Source organism: Zosterops lateralis, assembly GCF_965231275.1.
Source record: "Zosterops lateralis genome assembly, chromosome: 1".
Taxonomy (NCBI): Eukaryota; Metazoa; Chordata; class Aves; order Passeriformes; family Zosteropidae; genus Zosterops; species Zosterops lateralis.
In genome coordinates this window covers 119,083,896-119,106,120 of record NC_139762.1, presented here as the reverse complement: position 1 = coordinate 119,106,120, position 22,225 = coordinate 119,083,896, and the positions used below count along the sequence as shown (strand labels likewise).

At 37.9% G+C, this 22,225-nt stretch overlaps 1 protein-coding gene across 14 annotated transcripts in view; it reads right to left on the bottom strand.

Moving 5' to 3' along the window:
* Positions 1-22,225, bottom strand: part of SULF1 (sulfatase 1) — a 237,738-nt gene that overhangs the window by 88,268 nt on the left and 127,245 nt on the right. For 10 of the 14 annotated variants that reach the window (XM_083885282.1, XM_083885293.1, XM_083885294.1 and 7 more), the window contains 2 exons: positions 12,282-12,346; positions 10,276-10,373 (listed from right to left, as the gene is read on the bottom strand). The exons of 1 other annotated variant lie outside the window; for it this stretch is intronic. The gene's annotated coding sequence lies outside the window, so the exon portion shown is untranslated. Of the gene's footprint in view, positions 1-6,386; positions 6,526-10,275; positions 10,374-11,203; positions 11,311-12,281; positions 12,347-22,225 lie in introns of those variants that run through there. 3 more of the 14 variants (XM_083885292.1, XM_083885286.1, XM_083885298.1) reach the window with 3 other exon arrangements.

Sequence of the window (22,225 nt, the reverse complement as noted above, 5' to 3'; positions counted from 1 at the left end):
AAATGCTGTTGCCTTTGGAAGAGTGACACTGGTTTAAGACTACACTTGCCATACTAAAAATATTTATTTACTGCTTTTCCTTATGCTTTAGGAAAGCTGTGCCTGCATACCCAATGCTACTGCGAGGGAAAGAAAGTATGGCCAGTTTTGTCCCCTAATATTTTTTTACTTTCCCCTGAAGCCTAATACATCAATGTATGGTGGTCTGTTCCCCTTTCTGTGCTCAGCTGTGCTAAGCAGGTTCAGGGAGATGTCCAGATCCCAATTTTTGCTATGAAAAGCTTCAGGGCAAACTATGTGGCATTTTTCAGGTTGTGTTTAGTCTCATCTTTTTGCTACTTATATTTCTTTTTGCTAGTTTTGCACCTTCTGAAACTTTCTACAGAGATAAAAATGCAGCTAGGAAGGGAAAGAAAAGGAAAAGACTCACAGAAATGTTTAAACTTATGGAAACTTCATTAAGAAAAAATGTGACTAAAGGAAAGAAAGAAAGGAGTCAGTGAGACAAACAACACAGATGTGAGAAAGGCATGTCCATGTACAAGTCTGTGCTGATTAAGCTAATCAGGTTCAGTTAAATCTTTGTATAGGCACTTCTAGGAACTGTGACACATATACAAACAAATTAACAATCTCTGTCAGTACTTGGGTCACTATAGCATGAACCAATGTGCTTTTCAGCAACTAGGCAACAAATCACATCAGTGCCCTTTCAGAGAAACTTAGGGGCTTAACTTCACAAGAGCAATTAAAATAATCCATACCTATCGTGCTGCACAGCTTAAGATACCTCATGTTCTTTGGAGACCTAATGCTGGGCTTCTGGGTCTGCTCAGTTATCACCCTGTCTGTGTTGCACTAATTGCTTGAGATCCTGCCTTTTAGCTAAAGCTGTTTGGGAGATGCAAAACAGGCATAATTCTCCAAAGGACTCCAATTTGTGAGTCACACGTTGTTCATGGAAAATTCATGGGATGCTGGGGATCCATCAGAAACTGGAAGTCTCAATTTCAAGGGTTTCTCTTCGTGATGACATCTAGAGCTCCAGCTCAAATCTCAGGAGTGTTCCTCAGTCACCAGGCAATGGTGACAAGAAGTTAAATACACCTCTCCTAGGAAAATTGGTCCAGGCAAGATCCATATGCTGGAGAGCAGGAGGAGGAGGGGTGTTAAATTCTGCAGTTTAGATCACTTAATGTGGTGATGGGCTGCTGGCATTCTTGAGACATTTCTGCTTCTTATCAAACAAAGAATTAGGGATAACGTAGAAAGAGCCTAAGGCACTGAGACTGAGGACATGACTTCAGGCTCCAAGCATCTGTTTCTCAGAGAAGACTGACTGTATCTGTGTTTGTGCAAGAGACAGGTATCTGGGGGATCCATCCCCTTGACATCCACTAGAAGCTGTTATCATTTCCCCTTACTAAGAGCTCATCCTGGGAGGAAAAAAAACTACCCCACAGATTGTAGGTGTCAGATAATACTTAGCAAATTCTGTTCCCAGAGCATTCTAACCTTAACTCCCTTTATTGCCTTTTGCCTTAGAGAACAAAACTTTTCTCAAAGCACTCTTCACCACTCCAATGCACAGGAGAAGTCATGTGTACTCTGTGACTGTTTGGGAAGTTTCAGGCTCCCATCTGAGTGGCTTAATGTATTTTCTGATTACCTGTCCAAGATGACTCACAACATTGTGTAAATCTTGGTATTGTTACACGACTTATTTTGTCACTCAACAATCCAGGAAGGAGCCAGGAAAGCAGCACTTCAGCTCTGCTCCTGAGTTTCAGCTATTCGATCAGGCTTCCTTCCTTAAGACTGGTGCTTACAAAGTTTCACAAGAGCTGTTGTTTTTAAGAACTGTAATTATAAGTCTAGTTTGACCTATCACACCTAAACATATCTTTTAAAAAAAAGAAGTTCTTAGGGCTAAGTATATAAATGATTCTTTCTGGTCAAGAAGAAATTTTCCACCTATGTAAAAATTGTTTGCTATTTTGCTAAGGGCATAAACATTCCTTTGGGAGGTCTAAACTAAATGAAGCTATAGATTTCAGAGCTGCAGGTTTAATAATTCCCTCAGCTGTATGCTCAAAGGTACCGGGCCCTCTTGGGCAGAGGCTACACTTTGCCAAATTCATTGAATGAAAGCTAAAAAGACCCTGATCCACTCAAACACAGAAACAACTTGTCATTACTTGCACTGTCAATACCTGAAAACATGTGACCTTTGCTGCTGGCAAAGTAACATCTTATAGCCCAGAGGTACATCAAATGAGCTTAACACAGAGTCAGTTTGACACTAACATTAATCTAGGGCTTGTGGACTTAGGAGAATCACAAATTTTCTTTTATAGCTTGAAGCAGATCAAACATCTCCCTTTATTGAAATAGCTTCTGAGTTTTCTCTGCAGTTTTAACAGCATATATTATTCTACTGCTCATTAACCTCTTGTTTAGTTTGCTAGCATCCATAAAATTACACATCACTGAAATGGCAGCATTTCAATGACGGGTGAATTGATCCCTCTTGTTTTCTTCATATAGTGAAGTAACAGTGCAACCTGAAAATGTTTTACCTTATTTATACTTACAGACAGGACCTGTCTAAAAAAAAAAAAAAAAAAAAACAAACCAAAAAAAACCCCACCAAAACCCAGACAGTGAAATATTAGAGCCAGAAATCTCTTGTGCTGTTTTTCAGACAGAAAGTGCACCTATTTCAAGTTTGCATTTTAAAACGGATCTATAGAACTACTTTGCACCTATTCAATATACTAATCAAGAATGCACATAAACTATTATCCTACACTGAAAATCCAATTTGCAAAGTGATACTTTCTTAATCAGCAATATTTGCTTAGTGAATAACAAATTTAGAACTAGTGCAGGAGCAAAACCCGAAGAGAAGTCCTCCAAAAATAGATGTCTTGTTCAGCTCTTATAATGGTGATAATCTACAAGTAACTCTATATAGGACAGCTAAAGTTTGGAGGCAGAAAACTTTTTCTACAGAAGTATGTCTAATGTAGCCTATCTACCCTTAATAATAGTGATTTCCAAGATAGAAGTTATGTTTGTAAACTTGATGCAGAAGCTGTATAGCTTTAACAGGGTCACTGTAACCAACCTGAACCATGAAAGACATGGAACCTTTATGATACTGGTCATATGACAGAGTTGCTTATTAATGAATATCACCACAAATTTTTCAGAAGTCAGTAGAACAGTAGAGATGTTCTACCTTTGATATGTTCCTAGAATGAGACAGATCCACTCAACTCTCTCTTACCACCATTTTTTCCACCTATAAGTATCACTGTATTGTCTATTCTAGTTAAAATCCTTTGAGTTAATAATTAGGTCTTTGTCAATGCTGTATTTCAGCATCATGCTTCACTTTAACCTCTCTTTATTTTAATCCCAGCCCATGCTGTGTGTGTGATACAATATTCCAATACTCACATTGGAAAAAAGTCTCAACAGAGACTTTTCTCAACAGACCCAGCAGAAAATTGCCATGCACCCGAGAATCAGACCATGCATTCTGGAGTTGGTACAATACCTGTTGGTACTAGATAGAAGTAAAAATAAAAAACACCACTTCCACCCTAAAATATTCTTAAAATATATATCTTCTTTTATATTGTTAAAAATTCTTCATGGTCCTGATGAGTTCTTTGAGGCATAAAATACATCCACTATGTTCTAAACATGACAGAATATAATCCTTCTGGAATTTTAAGTGTAACCTAAGCATTAGGCTGTGCAAACAGGGGGATATTTATGAATTTATCTAAATCACAACTGAAATTCCAAGTCTAAGTTTTCATAGAAAAATTGTTTTCTTTTGTTGTCTTATGACATTCTGGATTATTTCAATAGTTATGCAGAGTTTTAAATATTCAGGAACACACAATATACATGATGGATTAAATTGGTACCATTTAAACTATGAAGTGGGGAAGGCCTGCTACCTAAAAGAAAAAGTTAATGTGTGTATAAGAATCTAAAAATGCTGGTAAAGAATGTTTTTATTTCAGTTACAATTACTGTGTCATCATATCTTTATTTGCTTTCAATTTGTTGCATGGTTGAACATTGTCACTCAGTCATGTCTCTGGCTATTTATAAATATAAATTTAGTGGCTATAAAGACCTGCTTTGTTAATCAGTGCTTATATTTTATTGCCTTAGTCATCTTAACTTACATCTCACAGGATTTCAAAATCCTATAGAATCTCTGATCACTGAGGGGTCTGAGAATGCCTTCAGTGGGAACTGCCATGGCCTGCAGCTTCCAGGATCAGTTCCTGGAGATAAATATGCTCCCTGTGTGATATGTGCCTGTTGAGCCATGAAGCCTGGGATTTCTCTGTGGCATTTATGAGCATCCCATTACTGCATTACCCAAGCACTTCACAATTTCAAATGTATCTGTCCTGTGAGGTGGTGAAGCAATGTTTTCCCTGTGGCATTGGCTGTAGCACTGTCACACAGGAAGTCTTGCCCAGAGCAAGAAGGTGGAATTACATTCCTCGAAATACCAGTTTATCCAACTAACTAAGGCACCAGTTTTCTTACTGCAATGTAGCACCAAAAAAGCTGAGAAGGGAATGATGTCTTATTTAGAGAGCCTCGTACATACACCTCTCTCTCCTGTGTACACACTCCTATATACCACAAAACTGGCTGGAAACCAATGAATTTTTCTTCCACATGAGGAATAAAGTGTGAAACATGGTTGAATTCTTCCCCAGAAGTAATTTGTTCCTTAGGTGAGAGCCTGCATTTCACTTGTACCTGATCCAATCTACTGTTCTACTGACTTCTGAAAAGACATAAACCTACTCCTACTACATGTGACACAGATAATAAGCCATTTTCTTCTTCCTTCTGGGAAGAGACTGAGGAGGCAGTAGGGAAAATGATTACAACTTGAGGCAACAATAAGAAATGTTGTCTTATATCTGTAAAACTGCAAGGCAACAACAAATGCTGGAAAGTTTTACCATTAGTGTTTCTTGGCCCTGAGTCAGTAAGCTGTTTCACTGCTATGTCAATAGCACATATACTTATATAAACACATGTCCAAATACTTTTCTCACTGCAAGTAGATTTAAGCAGTTGTAGATATGTAATTTTTTTTTCTGATGTCCAAAACAGTCCTCTATGAAGAAATGTCAGGCTTACCCATATACCTCACTCAAAAAGCGTTTGCAGTTTTAATATATATTACTTTATCTCACCACTTATGTGACATTAGGCAGTTCTGCCTCTTTGCATGGTTTCGCTTTAACAGTTTTCTTCTGTCATTTTGGTCTTAATATGTAAAGTCACAAAAGATTTTCCTTTCTGGTATTCTTTTCTTCCTTTCCCAGACTATATGATGTGATCTAGTTCCCATGTGAACCTCATGAAGATCAACAAGGCCAAGTGCAAGTTCCTGCATGTGGAACAAGCACAAATATGGACTGGACAGAGAAAGGATTGAGAGCAGCCCAGAGGAAAAGGCTTGGGTGTTGGTGGACAAGAAGTTCAGCATAACCCAGCAATGTGCACTTAGAGCCCAGAAAACCAACTGTACCCTGGGCTGCATCAAAAAGAGAGTGGCCAGCATATGGAGGGAGCTGGTTTCACCCCTCTACTTCACTCTTGTGAGACCCCACTTGGGGTGCTGCATGCAGCTCTTGGGGTTCTCAACACAAGGACATGGGACTGTTGAAGCACATCCACAGGAGAGCCATTAAGATGATGAGAGGGCTAGAGTACCTCATCAGGTTGAGACAGTTGGGGTTGTTCAATCTGGAGAAGAAAATGCTCCAGGGAGACTTTGGGGCAGCCTTTCAGTACTGAAGAGCAGGAGAGGGACATTTTAGAAGGGCATGTAGGGATAGGACAAGGGGGAATGGCTTTAAAAGACAACAAGATGAATTTAGATTAGATATTATGATGAAATTCTTCTCCATGAGGATGGTGAGGTACTGGAACAGGTCACCCAGAGAAGCTGTGGATGCCCTATCTCTGGAAGAGTTCAAGGCCAGGTTGGATGGGGCACTGAGCAACCTGGTCTAGTGGGAGGTGCTCCTGCCCAGGGTGGGGATTTGGATCCAGATGATCTTTAAGGCATCTTCCAACCCAAACTATTCTATGATTATGATTCTATAGTAATTAAAGTCCAAATTATTTTATAGGGCTACTTTGCATTTTTGCAAGAAAAACATTGAGGTACTTCTGGATCAAATTACTGACAGTAGAAGTGTATGGCTGAAAAAAATCACAGCTCTTCTTATATGTTCATCTGATGGGAAATATTTGGGAGGGGGTAGAGGAAATAATGACACACACAATTCTTCTACAAAATCCACCTTAAACATATTTCTTACCTGAAATATTAGAGGTATTTTTATCAGACTACACATGTCTTATTTTGGTGCCCTTGCATGGTTATGTTTCTCCAGTAAGCAATGACTGATATGTGACAGGAAGGAAGTGACTTGGCTCTTACAGGAAAAAAAACACCACCTAAATGTAGGAAAAGGTCCATAAATACTTGCAGAGACTAGCAATTTGACAGCTCAATCTTGAAATCCTAAGAGTAAACTTAGAAATAAGTTCCTGCCTTCATTTTGGAGCAGGTTGGAAAGGAAGCTATTTGGATGTCTTTTGCTCTTGCCCGTGTCTCTGTTGCTGAGCACACCGAGCGCTCTGCCCACCAAGCTGCTGACCGCCTGTTCCTCATTAAGGCATGCGGCGCGCAGAAACACGCCAGTGAGAAAACCAACCAAGCAACATAATCAGCAGCTGAGAACCCCTTCCCACTAAGTAGCAGGAGGAAACGAAGGAGAAAAACCTCATCCTTTCTCTTTGCATCTCTACTGGTGTGAACTAATTTAATAGGGATGAGCAGCCACAAAGGCAAACAAGTTAAGTGACATGTGGTAGGTTACAGATATACTAAAAACGGAGCCAAGAATCTTCGTTTTCACAGCTTCTAAAGGGAAAACTCCGAGATCACAGAGTTTCTACTGTATTGACAGTCTGTAAAAAAACTCCCTCTAGATCTTAATCAACTGTATATAGAGAAACAGGGGAAAGGCTCATGTGTGAGAGTGTGATGGGAAAGAAAACCAAATGGAAAAGGCTCTTGTTTACCAGGTCAGATCAGAAATACGATGTACGCAAGAAAGTCATAAAATGGAGAGGAACAGAAGGAGCAAATCTGTGTATTTTTCTAATATCTAATTTTATCAGCTATAAGTTTTGTAGCTAGAAAGCATTTACCATCACACATTTAGGGGGAACCTCTCCTTATCTTTCAAATAATAATCCCCTTCTACATAATCCACTTTTTTCTAACTGAGAAATTTGACAACCTGAGAGGAAAAAGAATCAGTTTTGTTGGCAAAAGTGGAATATGCTGCTCAGAGAACTAAGGTCACTGATGATAGAGATCACACAGGGGGTATGCAGAAATGACCAGCTTCTTGTCACGCTTGCTGGCAGATAATCTTCCTGTGGGTGCATGTCTGAACTTGTATAGGCATGCAATACAGAGATGCACCTCTGTGTTAGAGGACTTTTCCTAAAGAACCTCCCTATTTTTGATAGGTATTTCCTTGTGACCTTGCAGCAGGAAAGAAAGAAAAAGCCTCTAGACAAGGAGATGAAGACACTTGACAAGATTCTGGCTATAGGAAAGTTGATAGCAGATTCAGCACAACTTAACTGCATCCTGTGTAGACAAATAATAACAACAAAGTATCACAGCACAGAAAAAGGAATGCTAGGAAAAGACTGTAGATCTGCTGTACATCTGCAAGCAGGACTCTCAGCAACACCTTGCTGATGGGCCCTCAGCGTGCACACAGTAAAATGGTGATGCAGTGAACTGCAAGAAAATGTTACATGCTCTAGTGCTCTCTGTATCTGTTCCTCAGCTTCCCAGCCTCTCCTAGCAGACTACTGACTATTCGGATTTTTCTGAATTATGCTGTGAGACCCATCTGACCATCCACCCAGGTTTCTCTTGGATACACCGCTGGTCAGCCCTGTACTCCTGACCTCATGCAGACTCACTCTCTTAAGTCCTGTAGCCTCTCCAGCTCCCATTTCAAGATCATGTTCATTTCAGATGGACTGAAATGGGTTTTTCAAGCTCTTTCATTTCCCAAAAATAAACTGGGAACCCTATATATGTATTTGGAACTGGGATGAGATACATGTGTGGGCAGTAATGAAAATATATTTCCAAAAAATCTGACCCCCAGGGTTCAGTTGAATTCAAGTTAACTGAAGTTGGCTCCTGGAATGTCAGTGGATAATGTGCCAGGAAAGTCTTTGCACTGAGAGTGTCATTAATAGATTATATACATAAGAGACATGATTTTTAAGCTTCAGGTCAAAATGTTGCCTTTGCATTTTTCTTGGAATCTTCCAACTATTTTATCCATGGTGCAAGTGATAACACTTTATTTCATAATAAATATTCTAAAGGCATTCCTAATACTGACAAATATTAATTACATTTTTCTATATTCACAGTTATAGGTTCATTGTATGAGACATTATGACCCTAAATCTGTAGAGAAAAGGTATGTTTATAAACATTTCTTGTAAAACCTCTCTAGAATGGCAGATGATTTAGTCAATGAAGAGTGAACTACTGAAGTTTCATGTTAGATAAACAACGTTCAAACTTTAAAAAAAAATAACTTTTGGATCTACAAAGATTGCTTGGAATTCTTCCAATATAACATCCCACTTAAAATTATTTGGGCTTCCTGCCTTTGGTAGACTGGGAACATGACCAAAATGATCACTTGTCATTTCATTGAGTAAGACTGAAAGGTATGGCAAATAATAATCTGATCCATTCTTTACATCAAAATCAAGAGCATTCATCTATATCATATTATTTCATAACTTCCACTTCTGTGGAAATTTGTGGCATGCATTATCTTGGCCTTAGTCTAGTTAACCTCTTCAAGAGCAACCTAGGAATATTCTAGATATACCTATAGATAAACATAGTAAAAATTTAGATAAAGCTGGGAGAGAAAATTAGGATGGAAATTAAGTTAATTACTGGATCCCTGGTATAGGACAGCCTGGATATTCTGATATGATGCATGCAAGAAAATAATATCTGCTTTATATGGGACCATTATGCAGCTACACATCTGGAGGGAAAATAAAGCAGATTGAATAATCTCCTGTTAATTCTAGTAATTATGAAACGTTATCCGAAGATCTGAAAATTTAGATATTTTGTAATTAAAATAAACTATGAGCTAACATGTCAGAGAGTAACTGGTTCCAAGAAAATTCCATACAAAGACTTGCATGAGAAATAAATCTGATGTATACCAGGTGTCTTTCACTGCTAGCAATGTCTTAATTTTAAGTCCAAATTTACCTCTGCCACATATATACCTGCTATTAAATCACATGCACTTGCAAATTGTTTAGCCAGAAATACTTTATGTAAATGAGGTGACAGAAAACAATATAGCTGAGGGAAAAAATTAATCTCAGAGCATTTCAAACTTCCTGCTCTGTGTTCTGTCATGTGGCTTTTTATTTTTATATGTTAAACTGAGATGTATGATTTGATACTCAATCTACTGCCATAATTCCCACATCACGAGGTCACCACACAACTTGCTTGCGATGAGTTCCACCTAAAAGTCAGCCAGACCTTGAAAGCATATAACTATCACAGATATTTTGGAATTGCTTTGGCAGGGTCACATAAGACAGTTTGCATAATGCTTTTTCTTTACCATGACCAGCTGCATACAGTGAGATTAGGTTCAAGTTTTCATAATCATCATGTTCACATAAACAAGGAAAAATTCCAAACCATTATTTTTGCTTAATGTATATCTTTCCCTGCAGGAAAACTGCACTTTTATCTTGACATAACTGAAGCCTATTAAATATTCCTTTTTGTAAACTCAAGACAGGCATACATTTTTTCACAGGATATTATTCAATAACCACAAAACATAGAATTCCTGGATGTCTTAAACATTAGAAGGTTAATAGTAGCAAACCTCGGATTGAAAAGCTATCTGTGTAATCATTTACTGGGTTGCTAAAATGTGAAGGGTCCTTGGGTTAGTCTTGAGCCTTTAAAGTTTGGCAGAATAGAACCTCCAGAAGATTTACTACAGCTTAATTATTGACCTGATACAATACTTAAACTATGTAGCACAAACTGATGGCTTATTTGGTTTAATTAGTTACTGAATACACATATCATTTTTGTACCTTTGAAAATTTCCTGAAGTTAATGTGCCTTGGTTAATTTTCATAGCATTGGATAGAATTCTGTATGTCTTGCTCAGTGAATTAATTATGGGCAAAACCTGCAAAAAGAGGAGAACACATTAATACTCATAACTACCAGGAGTCACACAGTTGTAACACAAGCTCTGTTCATACTAGGTTTAGAATTTGTTTGCAAAATTTAACTTATTAATTCCTATTTACTTTGCTGAATCACCCTGCAGAATGAAGTTTCTCCGCATAGTTACCTTGCTTGTAAGTTAGCACGTTGCTATAGTTAAAATAATTGCAACTTAGAGCCTTAATATACCCAGATTCTAATGAACAGTTCAAATATCTAGATGTCCATCACTAAGTTCTATAACTTGTCAGGATATTTTCTGAGAATATGTGTAATATTTTAATTAAAATATCTGTTTTGGGGATATTTGTCTTAGCTTTCATAATTGTTCATTTGTCATTTACTAAAATAAGATAATATTGAAATCATAAATAATTTAGCACAAATTATTCTATTTTGTCTTTAGGCATCTGAAAGGTAGCTACCAGTATCTGTTTTATTAATCTGAATTCCTTGCTTGTCTTCTTCCTTTAATAAAAACCAAGTGGTTAATATCTACTTTCTCTGCTTCTGAACCGAGCTACTATTGAGATTCTAGATCTCATAGGTGACTTCATGCAGGAGAAGATTTCCCTGACAGAAAAAAAGAGCTTTGTTTCATTTATTTTCATGAACATATGAAATATTTTGTTGACCTGAGCTGTAGTTTCAGTCCCAACAAGCTTCTGACAGAAGATCTACCACCTTCCCCCACCACTCTGACAGTGAGTCTCCCCTGCATGTGTCAGCACAAACACTCCTGAGGCTGAGGGCAGCCAGGTGAAAGAACTAATCTGTCCAAGCACTAACCATGCCAGCCAAAATCATTAGGGCAAACCAGCAAGCAAGATTATTTTTCAGATGGGTCAGCTCTTTCACTTGGCTCCCTCTGCTGTCACACCAGTTCCAGGGCTCTCCTAAGAAAGGAGAAGCAGGGGTCATCACACCAGAAGTCAGCATGTGCAGCTTGAAGCCCTCACCTTGAACACGTGGGGGCTGAAACCATCAGACAGCGAAAACATCAGGCTTTCTTGCCTAAAAGTCAGCCCATCAGTTAAAAGGGCATTCTCTAGACTTTCTCTTCCTCTGTAATGAAGTCTCTCTGTCAGTCTGTCTGCTCCCCTTCTCCAGGATCTCTCTCCATCTGGTGCACCACTCTTCTGGGAAGAACAGCCAGCCCCTGGCTGCCCAAAGCTTGGGCACTCCTGAACAGCTCAAAGGGCTGACTTTGGTTTTGGAACAGTCACTCTTTACTGTTCCTTACAGCTGTTTGTGAGGCCTATGGCAGAGAAGTCTATCTCTTTTGAGGCTGGTGAGTGCAGTTAGAGTCTTCATTTGAGAACTTCTGAAAGGTCAAACTGAACCTTATTAGGAAAGCTCTGGTGACTTGCACAGACACCAGCAATGAGAACAATGAACACAGATGGGGAGCATTATTTCAGTCACAGCTGGGTACCTGGGACCAAAAAAAAAAAAAAGAAATCCCAGGAAAACTGGGGCATTTATAGCTCCCAGGGAATGGAGTGAGAGAAGAAAAAGAAAGCATGAGCTGAGCCCTCCCTTCAATAAACCAAAACTGGAGATAGTATAAATCAAAATTGAGGAACCTGAAATACATACAAGCCTAATATGCTGCTACAAAATGAAATGTAACCTTTTCTTCTCTAATGCAGAACAGGTTAATACAGTGGCATAAACAGTGGACTCATTGTCTCAGTTAATTGGAAAGGATTGTGCATTTTAAATCGTCAGTTTTTAGGCAGCCAAGATTGTGAAGGTCTGAATAAGTTTAAATCAAAAGCTGCCAGTATTTGGGAACTTAACAAATTACCTCATAGTTATTATAAATAAATAAGTACCTGCAATATTAGAGTCCTCTAAATCTTACCTTTTTCTTATGCAAGAAAGAAATATTATCATTACTTTTCCACTCTCAGTTCAGTCTCTTTTTTTCTGTAATAAATAAACCAATAGAAAACTACAACAATTTCTAAGCAATAAACTTAATTACATTTTGAAAGGAAAAAAACCTCAAACAAATCACTTTACCTGTACATTACTTCTAGGAGCAAATCCCAGCACAGTAAGAAAAACATTGCTTACAGGAATGTTTTCTTGAGCTGTCCCATCAACTTCACTGGGACCATTGTCTCAAATTTCAGCAGGGAGCACTTACAGCAAAGTACATTGGTACTGCAATTTTCTCCATTAAAAATAATTCTTTTTCTTATTTAATTATTTTCTCGGGAAGATTATATATATATGGGGAGTATGTAGCATCTACAGAGGGCAATAGCTCTCTAAAGCTGCTTCTGTGGGTGCAAAGCAGAAATCCAGCAAGACTTATTTAGATTCCAGCCAGTAAGTTCAGTTAAGCCTGCTTCCTAATAAATCAAAATGCAAACCAATGTGCTGTTAGGTTTTCAGTTTGGTAGTGGCTTTGAAAAGCAGTAGGTCTTCTGCAATTTCACCTTGAAAATTTAAGTTCAGAATCTATACTGAAGACTCTTAATGTTTAAAAAATACACAGGCATGAAATAACTAGAGAAGTGAAAATTAATGTTATTATTATATTACATATTATGTGGCTTTGGATCTCTTTATTTTAAAGATCAGTTTTGTCCAGCTTTTAATAAAGTATTATTTTTGTTATTTGATTTCCAATTTTTTAGCAGTGCAGAAATTGCTTGGATAATCAGACTGAAGGGTTTCTTTGACATTGTTACTGGCTAGTATTGAACCTTTTTGCTCACCATTAATGTCATATAAAGTTATGGGCAGCTAAATAAGACTTGTCTTTCTCTCCAGATACCCTCAGCACTCTTGGGCATGTATACTGCTTGGCCTGAGAGGTTAGGAATTAAAAAAAGGAACTCTCATAGTCAATGACCCTCAACACAACTAGTCTGCCCCAATAGCCACACAAGCTCTCCTTTGACCACATCAGAGGAACCAGCAACGCTCTGACAACCTTCTGAGTGCCATAACTCTTAGGTGACTAGAGATGGATGAGTGCACCAGGGCCCTTCCAACAGGAGCTGGTGAATGAACAGTAGTATTGGAACAACTTTTTTCCCCCAGCAAAATCTGTGATATAACAAAAGGCCAGAAAGTAGAAAAAAACCCAAAAAAACCCCAAAAAACCCCCCAAAAAACCAACAACAACAACAACAACAACAACAACAACAACAAAACCACCATATTTTTTCCACTTACTGTATTAGCTAGACCAAGCCTCATGATGTAAGCAAACATCAGCCATCAGCTACAGTACAAGAGGATGTGAAGGAAGGATAGGTATGCAAATACTACAAGACGATTAACCATATTATTCTTTCAGTTTTAAAATGTTAATGAGGTCTTACTGTGTTTTGTTTCTGTTTCTTGTTGTAGCTACATGGAAGGATGGGCTGCAGTGCATAAGGCCAGATTTTAGCCTTAGTAATGTGAGTGCAAATCCCACAGAAACGGTGACAGCGTAGAAGTACCAAAGGATGAATTTTGGCCCTTAAATTGCTGTTAAAAGTAATATTTTTCCCCTATTATTGTTGTTGTTATGGGAAACAAGTTAAGCAAAGAATTTTTTGGAAGGAAAGGTCTTTCTAATGGCCAAGAATGTTATAGCAAAGAAAATAAAACAAATTATTAAAATGAAATTAAGCTAATGAAGAAAACAATGGTTAGAAATTAAACAAGAAGATGCTTAAAAAATACCTCACATAATTCGTGCTCACAGTCAGTAAGCTGACTCCATGTGGACAAGAAAATCTCTTTTTTTAATTTGTAAAAATATCTCCATCTTTCACTGAGAGAGATGATTTTTTAAATATATATATTTTTTGCTCACTACTTACTAAAGATGTTAATTTCAAGGACATGATAAGACAAAACCAAGAATCACCTAATTGCACCACCTGGAGTGAAACACTGACTTTAGGAATCTCTTTATCTACATGTACAAAAGAGTAAAAATATCAGATTATGAAACAGACTGATGATGAAATAAACCATTGAATGACACATAAAAGAGTCAAACACCACAGGAATCAACAGGAATCCTCCCATTTACCTAAGCAGGCACTAAAGAAGTTCATATAGAGCAGAAAAATACATATGGAGATGGTAACTACCATTGTCAAAGTTTCCAGATCCCTGTTCTCCATATTCATGAGCATATGAAAATACTATGCTTTCCTGTAGGTGTACAAAAGAGTTCATTATAACTTAACTTTGGAGAGGAGGTTATTTGGAGAGGACAATAATTTTATTCTATGGAAAAAGGATTCCTTTTTTGCTTTAAATACTGCTGTGCTTAAATTAGCATTAGAATTTTAATTTTTCTTTTCTTACTTTTATTCCTCAGATTTCTGTGCATCATTTACTACCAAAATTCTTAAAACAGATTCTTAATATAGCCAGGAGTCTTGTCACAACACATTTCCAAACTGTGGTACAGATGGAAACTTAACAGCATCCCATGATGAGAAAGGCTTACAGCACACTGTAATATATAAAATTATTATTTATTGTTTCTGCTTTTGAACAGCAGGAGTTTAGCTACTGCCAGATGGCATATTGTTTGGAAATTTGGAGGAATGTAAATGCATGTGTGACACTGAGAGAAATCCTCCCTGTATAGCATAGATAACCCATAAAACATAGGAGAGGTTACTGTGTACAGGACTTTTTTCATACCTGGGATATATTGGTGATAAGAAGTTTTCCAAATCATTCCAGAAGTGGTAATACATGGTTGTAACCACCTCCTGGGGCTGCAATCATCTTATTTAATTTCACAAAAGAAGCACTGTCACAAAGCCCCCAAGGAAGGCCTGAGGGACTGCAGGGAGTGTTGTGTATGATTCACTTCATCTCAGACAGACTGAAATTTATGCACTTAGTTTCATGCCAGAAGGGAGGTCTTTCAGAAAACAGCAAAATACCAGACCTACATCTTCCTACAGACTCAACCCGAGACATGTTCATTACTTCCTCAGACCTATGATATACAAAGAATGTCCTTATGCAGCAGCTTCCCATTTCACTCAGAAACAACTTTATTTCAGTGGACAACTCAGTGATTTCTGTATGCATTTCCGTATGCATAAATATTCTGTACATAAGTTAGCAGAGCAAGATCATTGCAGATGTAACTCACTGGAAACAGAATGACCTGGAAAATATTTCGGTGGAGGACTTCACAATTGCCAATAACTGGACAGCAGAATCCAAATCCAGTTACCCAAAACTTCTATTTGCTGGACCATCTACAAGAATGATTGCAGAGAAGCCTGAGGAGCCACAATTTATGCAAGCATTGAATTTTCTCCTTGGTCTTTCTCATTGACTTCAGTAGGAGGTATTTCTGGATAAGGATATAAGCTAATATTTCTCAGAACTGCACTCTGTTATTGACATATAAGGGACCTTCAGTGCACACAGAGCTCTCCTACTGCCTGGCACTGTTATCAGCCCATGTAGCCTTGCTTATAATAGACTGAGAAGATACAGTAGTAAAAAGCACCAAACGTCAGGAACTTATGACCTTTACTGACTTCAGCACTCATTCAGCAGTATTGCCATCACAATGGAAACATCCATTGTTTAAAAAAAATGGATCAGCCTATGAAGATCAATACAACATCTCTTTCTGTATGCAAAACAGTACAGTTATAAATGATCTCATATGCTTTTAGATATTCATAACTCAGTAGGATTATCTCAGTAGACCAATTTATATGCATTTTTGATCACTAACTGCTGAAGGTGACTTGCTACCAATATGCTGGATATACAAAGAGCAATTCAACATCTGTCATTAAATGCCCTAATGCCCATTTCCAGGTGAGAAGGTACAGAAGAAAACTACTTGGTGTCACCTTTTTGAAGTGCAAATACTGCTTTTAACTATCATGAACAATCCACTTAAATTAAATAAAATTAAGCTACAGAATTTTTTTTTTTTATCCTGAAACAACTGACTTGGATAATTTATTTTTTCATTATTTTAGTGGATACAACTAAAAATCATGGTAGCAGTTGAACGTTTGAAAAACCTAGTAGCCTGATGCAGGAATCTATTTTGCTACACTGTGAAAAAATACTGGCTGCAGGTTTCAAGTTGGCTTCCCCATGCTTTGCAAGCTAGCTGGTGACAAAACTACACACAACTCAACTTCAAATGAGCAAAGGGGAAAATTCTGCTTTCTAACATAAAAGTAGAAAAAAGAACCAAAAATTTGAACACTAAGAGTATTAAAGTAAAAATACGATAAAGCCAACATAGTAGGCAATAGAAATACACAATAAACACTCCAAAATAATATAAAAATATTAAGTCCAATATAACTTTATTACTTTATACATAACTTGTGATTTTTCTTCTTTGATATAACCAAAGGGGTTATGGCGTTGATGGGTAAGGGAAGAGCAACCTATGTCATCTACCTGAACTAGTGTGAAGCATTTGACAATGTCTCCTTGTCTACAAACTGGAAATGTGTGGATTTGATAGACTGAAAACTTGTTGGATAAAGAATTGACTGGGTGGTCACACTCAAAGGGTTGGGGGTCAGTAGCTCAATGTCCAAGTGAAGAGCAGTGAAAAGTGTTGTCCCTCAGGGGTCTGTATTGGGACTGGTACTGTTTAACATCTTTGTTGGTGACAAGGACAGTGGGATCGAGTGCACCCTCAGCAAGTTTGCCTAAAACACCAAGCTGTGTGGTGCAGTTGACACCATGGAGCTGGGGATGCTGTTCAGTGGGACTGTGACAGGCTTGAGAGGTGGGTCCTTGCAAGACTCATGAAGTTCAACAAGGCCAAGTACAGAGGGCTGCATCTCAATTGAGGCAATCCTGGGCACAGGAACAAGCAGAGAATGAACTGTGCACAGCCCTGGGTAGAAGGAATTGGAGGAGCTGGTTGACAAGAAGCTCAATATGATCCAGCAGAAGATCTGAAGCCCAGAAAGCCAATTGTGTCCTGGGCTGCATCAAAAGAAATGTGTCCAGCAGGTCAGGGGTGGGGATTTTTCCCCTCTGCTTCTCCTCTGCTATGCTCCCATGAGACCCCACCTGGAGAGTTTCATCGAGCTCTAGGACCCCCAACACAAGGAGGATCTTGAACTATTGGAACACACTCACAGATTAGAGGTCTGGAGCACTTCTCTGAAGACAGGCTGGGAGAGCTGCAGTTGCTCAGCCTGAAGAAGAGAAGGTTCTGAAAGGGCTTTAGTGAAGCCATTCAGTGCCTAAAAGGGGCCTACAAAAAGATGGCAAGGGATATTTTAGAAGGGCATGTAGGGGCAGGACAAGGAGTAATGGCTTCAAGCTGAAAGAGGGTAGGTTTAGATCAGATACTAGAAAGAAAATCTATAGTGAGGGTGATGAAGCCCTGGCACAGGTTGCCCAGAGAAGCTGTGGATGCCCCATCTCTGGAAGTGTTCAATGCCAGGTTGGACTGGCCTTGGGCAACCTGGTCTTGTGGAAGGTGGTCCTGCCCATGGCAGAGGTTTTGGAACTAGGCGATCTATAAGGTCCCTTCTAACCCAAACCATTCTATGATTCTATGTGTCTGTGATTGGTTTTATTTGGCAAATGAACTCATACTGAATAGAGCTAAAGACTTTGGGGATATTCCTGTTATCATCATTCCAATAGCATCAATCACTGAGGAAAGTAGCAGAAAATATGTGTCATCTTAGAAACACCAGAAAGACAACAGACTCTCCTTGACATAGACTTCTATACAACCACTATAATTCTTCAGGGTGTAAAGTGTTCCCATGTTTCTAATATGCAATTGTGAGGGCAGAAAACTATTAATTTGCATTTGAAGGGATGTCTATCTTAGTTTAGGTATTTGGAAGACCTGGCAGCCACAAAATAGACTTAAAATGTTAACTGATACTCAAAATACATGAAGGGGGAGGTGAAACAGGAAATTTCTTAGATGTGACTTGATGAGGGTTAATGAGCCCTCAATTATGTGTGTGCTTTCTTGGTTGATAAAATATGAACATATTCCTCTGCCTTACTGTTCTGGCAGATTTTTCAGCAGCAAAATATAGCTTTTTCTTTAGCAAGAAACACAACCTACTGACATAGTTGTTTCAAACAGAAAAAAAAACTCAGGGGTCTTATAAAGCAGATTTTCTCATATTTCAGTACTTAAAATAACAAAGTCAGTGTGACTTGAAACTTGACCACTCCTTATCACCTTCGAACATAAAGAACAATGCCACTACAATCAATGAATCAAAAAGCAAGATGACCTTAATTTAAAAAATTTAAGGAGCAATTGAAGAAAGTGAAATATGAAGGCAAGGAAGGAGGGAAAGAAGCCTACTTGCTGGAAATTTGCCCTCTCATTTGGAGAATGCACAAGTTTACTAGAAAAAGACAGAAAAGAAAATAAATGTAAATAATAAATCATTTGTGTTAGCTCGTTAATGTCTGCACTTTTAAAAATTTTTATTAGCTTTTTTTTTTTTTTTTAAGAAATGTGGAACCATTCCATGGACACAACTGAGCTCTGCCTTCTGTTAAGGGTTGCAGTACCCTTGAAGTTTGAAATAATTTAAGTGGTTCTGTTGTGCTTTCAATTCCCCCACCTTCTTTTTTTTCTTTCAGTGGATTGAAATGTGACCAAATAGCAGCATGACTGTGAATGGAAAAGATAATTCTCACACAACATTCTTCTCAGTGCTTTGGGGAAAATGCACACATACAAACACATTTGCTGATGTCTGATTCAAGATGTGAAAAAAAAGAGAGAAAAATCTATGAGGTTTTTTCTCTGAAATTGGAAACACACTTTAAAACTCTCCTACGATTTGTTTTGTTTAGGCTAATTATGACTTCTGCTTTATGTTGCCACAATAGACACTAAACATTTGCAATATATTTACTGAGATTAAAAGAATTATGGGATGAATTTGTATCTATTATGCCATTAGCCTTAAGCAACACTGCTTTAGTAATCAGTGGGAATATGTTTTTTTAAGTCAAAAAGGTGACTTATCAGGGTAACCAGACATTTTGCATTTTCAATACATTACATAATAAAGAGAGCTAGCAAATTTTGCTCTTCGGGAAAAAAAATATTCCTGACAGAGCAGGATAAAAGATGGAGGCAAAAACTCATGGATTGGCTGAAGTATAGCTTGCACTACCTCTCTCATGTCTGTGTAATTTGTTTATTTTTGTGTCCTTATAATGAATTTAAAAATGGGAAATTCCTGAAGTAAAGTATGCCCAAAAGAGTGAAAGCTACATTAAATATTCTATTGCTAACAATCAAGGGATTTACTTGTGTTGTTGTGCCTCCCACGCGTGCACACAGAAAAAACATTCACTTTCCTTATTAAAACATGATGGTGGAACTAGTTCTTACTAAGACCATTTTTTCCACATCCTACTCACAAAATCTAAATTAGATTAGAGTCAACAGCCACATTGTCTCCTCTTCCAAGGAGTAGGGGTTTTTTTAACATCTATGTATCTTTTGAGTTTCTCCAGCGATATGAAGGACTGTGAAAACTCTTAGCTCTAAAAGCTATTTTAGATCTTAAAAATTCATGTCTGCTTTCTTTCATGCAGCTTTTCTTTTGTATATTGTTAACTTTTCCTGAAGTCTACAGCAAGAAAGTAAGAAAGTTGGTATCAATATTTTTCCATTAATATAATGGTATACAGGATAACACAATATCAATTCCCCAGTGAAACTCAAGGCCCTGATGTAAAATTTTGGAAATTTATATTCTATTTAATGAATAAATTAGTTCTTGCAACTCTTCCATTCTCTATATTCCTATCTCTGGGCAAGTTTACTAACCCTCTAACAAAGACAGCAGAAAAGGAGGTCTATCCTCGTGGAAGCACCCCAGTGCTTCCTGTTCACAGTTTGGCATATAAATTACCATTTTAAAATACTTCAATTTGCATCTAGATGCAGAGTAGCTGAGGAGATGTCATGGAGCACATTCATCTTTGTTTGCAATGGGACTTCTAATTTCCAGGAAATTAATGGAGCAAGAGCTGAGAGGACAGATTCTGAAATCTCCCTGAGGCATCAGAGATCAAGGATCAGCACAGAATAAAGATCTGTGTTGAGGCTCCAAGCTACAAGTGAGGAGTCTAAGACAGTATTTCAGACCCATCATCTTGCTGAGCAAAGAGCAGACCTAAGAAGCTGGTGAGAAGGACATTTTTGCCTTGTCAGGACTTGTTTGTCTAAATTATCCTGCTCAGGAATAGACAACTAACTCTCTTCAAGAAGTTATAGGAGGAGCTCAAGCCTTGTATGGTCAAAGCTTTTGTGGTGCACAGAACATTGCTAAAGAAACCAGAACCATCCTTCAGATGAGAGTGGTCACACATGTCTCCTGCAGGAGAACCTTTACCACGTGGCTGTGGGGCTCCAGTGTCACATTTATTTGAGGAATGCTGAGCCAGTCTCAATACATCTGTACAAGTGAGTTTGCACTGGTGCAAAAAGTCAATAAATGCCACTGCAGGCAAGCTGTGAGTCTCAGAGACATTTACAGATTTGTGGTGATGACTGCTATTACATTATGGTTACCTATGGCCAGTTACAAATGGGTGGGTAGTGAAGAAGCATGGATAAAAACTGCGTCTAGCAACTCAATTCAGCCAAAAGATCAAAAAGAGCAGGACAATAGCCAGGTTTTAAGAAGTAAATGTTGCTCAAGTTTAGGTTATTTTGAGTCTTGTTAATGCTAAACCTTATTAACAAGTCTCATAAATAAGTATTCCCCTTTACCACAATCCTATACAGAAGAATGGAATTTCTTTTCACTTTCCTCACACTGTGAAACTCTGACAAAGATGGCTCACATGTGGACTGAGCTTCAGGAAACGTGCATTCTACTGTAGATATCCAATACATGGGTGAATGGTGAAGGTGGTCACATCACTTGCATAATGGATGAGTCAATAACTAATCTTCTCTTACATGGCAAAAAGTGTTTCAGATATTTTGTCTTATACCCATAACAAGAGAAATTGAAATTTTGTTTCCTAGTTTACTAGGAGTAATATTAGTAGTATTCCTAATTAAATGCCTGGCATTGAATGAACTGAATTTTCAGTGCTATTCAGAAAGCAGTTAAGCTCAGAGAGCAGAAAGCTTTTTAAGGGGGCAGGTATGAGCAAACTCAGGTAGACATCAGGCTAAAATTACACCAAATATTCTCTAAAATAGGGCGGCTTGGACTTTGTAGGTTTTCAGTTGATAAATTTCAGCTCTGTTAGTTAACTCTTCATCCGACTACAAACAAAATTTTAAAATAACTTCATAAGGACAGTCAGTACATGCATCAGTAGGACATATGCATATTGGACTAAAATTAGATTGTTATAATTGTCAGTTCTGAAGTTACAGAGACATATAGGAAGCACCACTATGGAGAAGTGGCAATAAATTATGGGAAGAAGTTCCAGCCACATGAAGATGAGGGAAGGCAGCATTGCTGTAAAGCAGCAAGATATTCAATGGAAATAATACAACTAATATCAAGGATAATAAGATTTCCAGACTGTAGGGTGCAGTTGTTTCAAATTGATTTATTTTAGGACTCAAAAATTTAAAGTCTTCCCAAACTTCCGTAGAAGGCAATAAAAAAATCCATACAAAAAATAAAGCCTAAACTCTAAGTAAAAATCTTGCATAGTTTTAGTTTATATGCTTTAAGTAGTAGTCCTCAACACTGTTCGGTTAGACTGCACAGCAAACCACTGAATTTGAGATACTCTTTGAAGGAGATTTTAAAGATGTCTAATGTGACAGACCTGGCCAAAACCAAGAAAAGC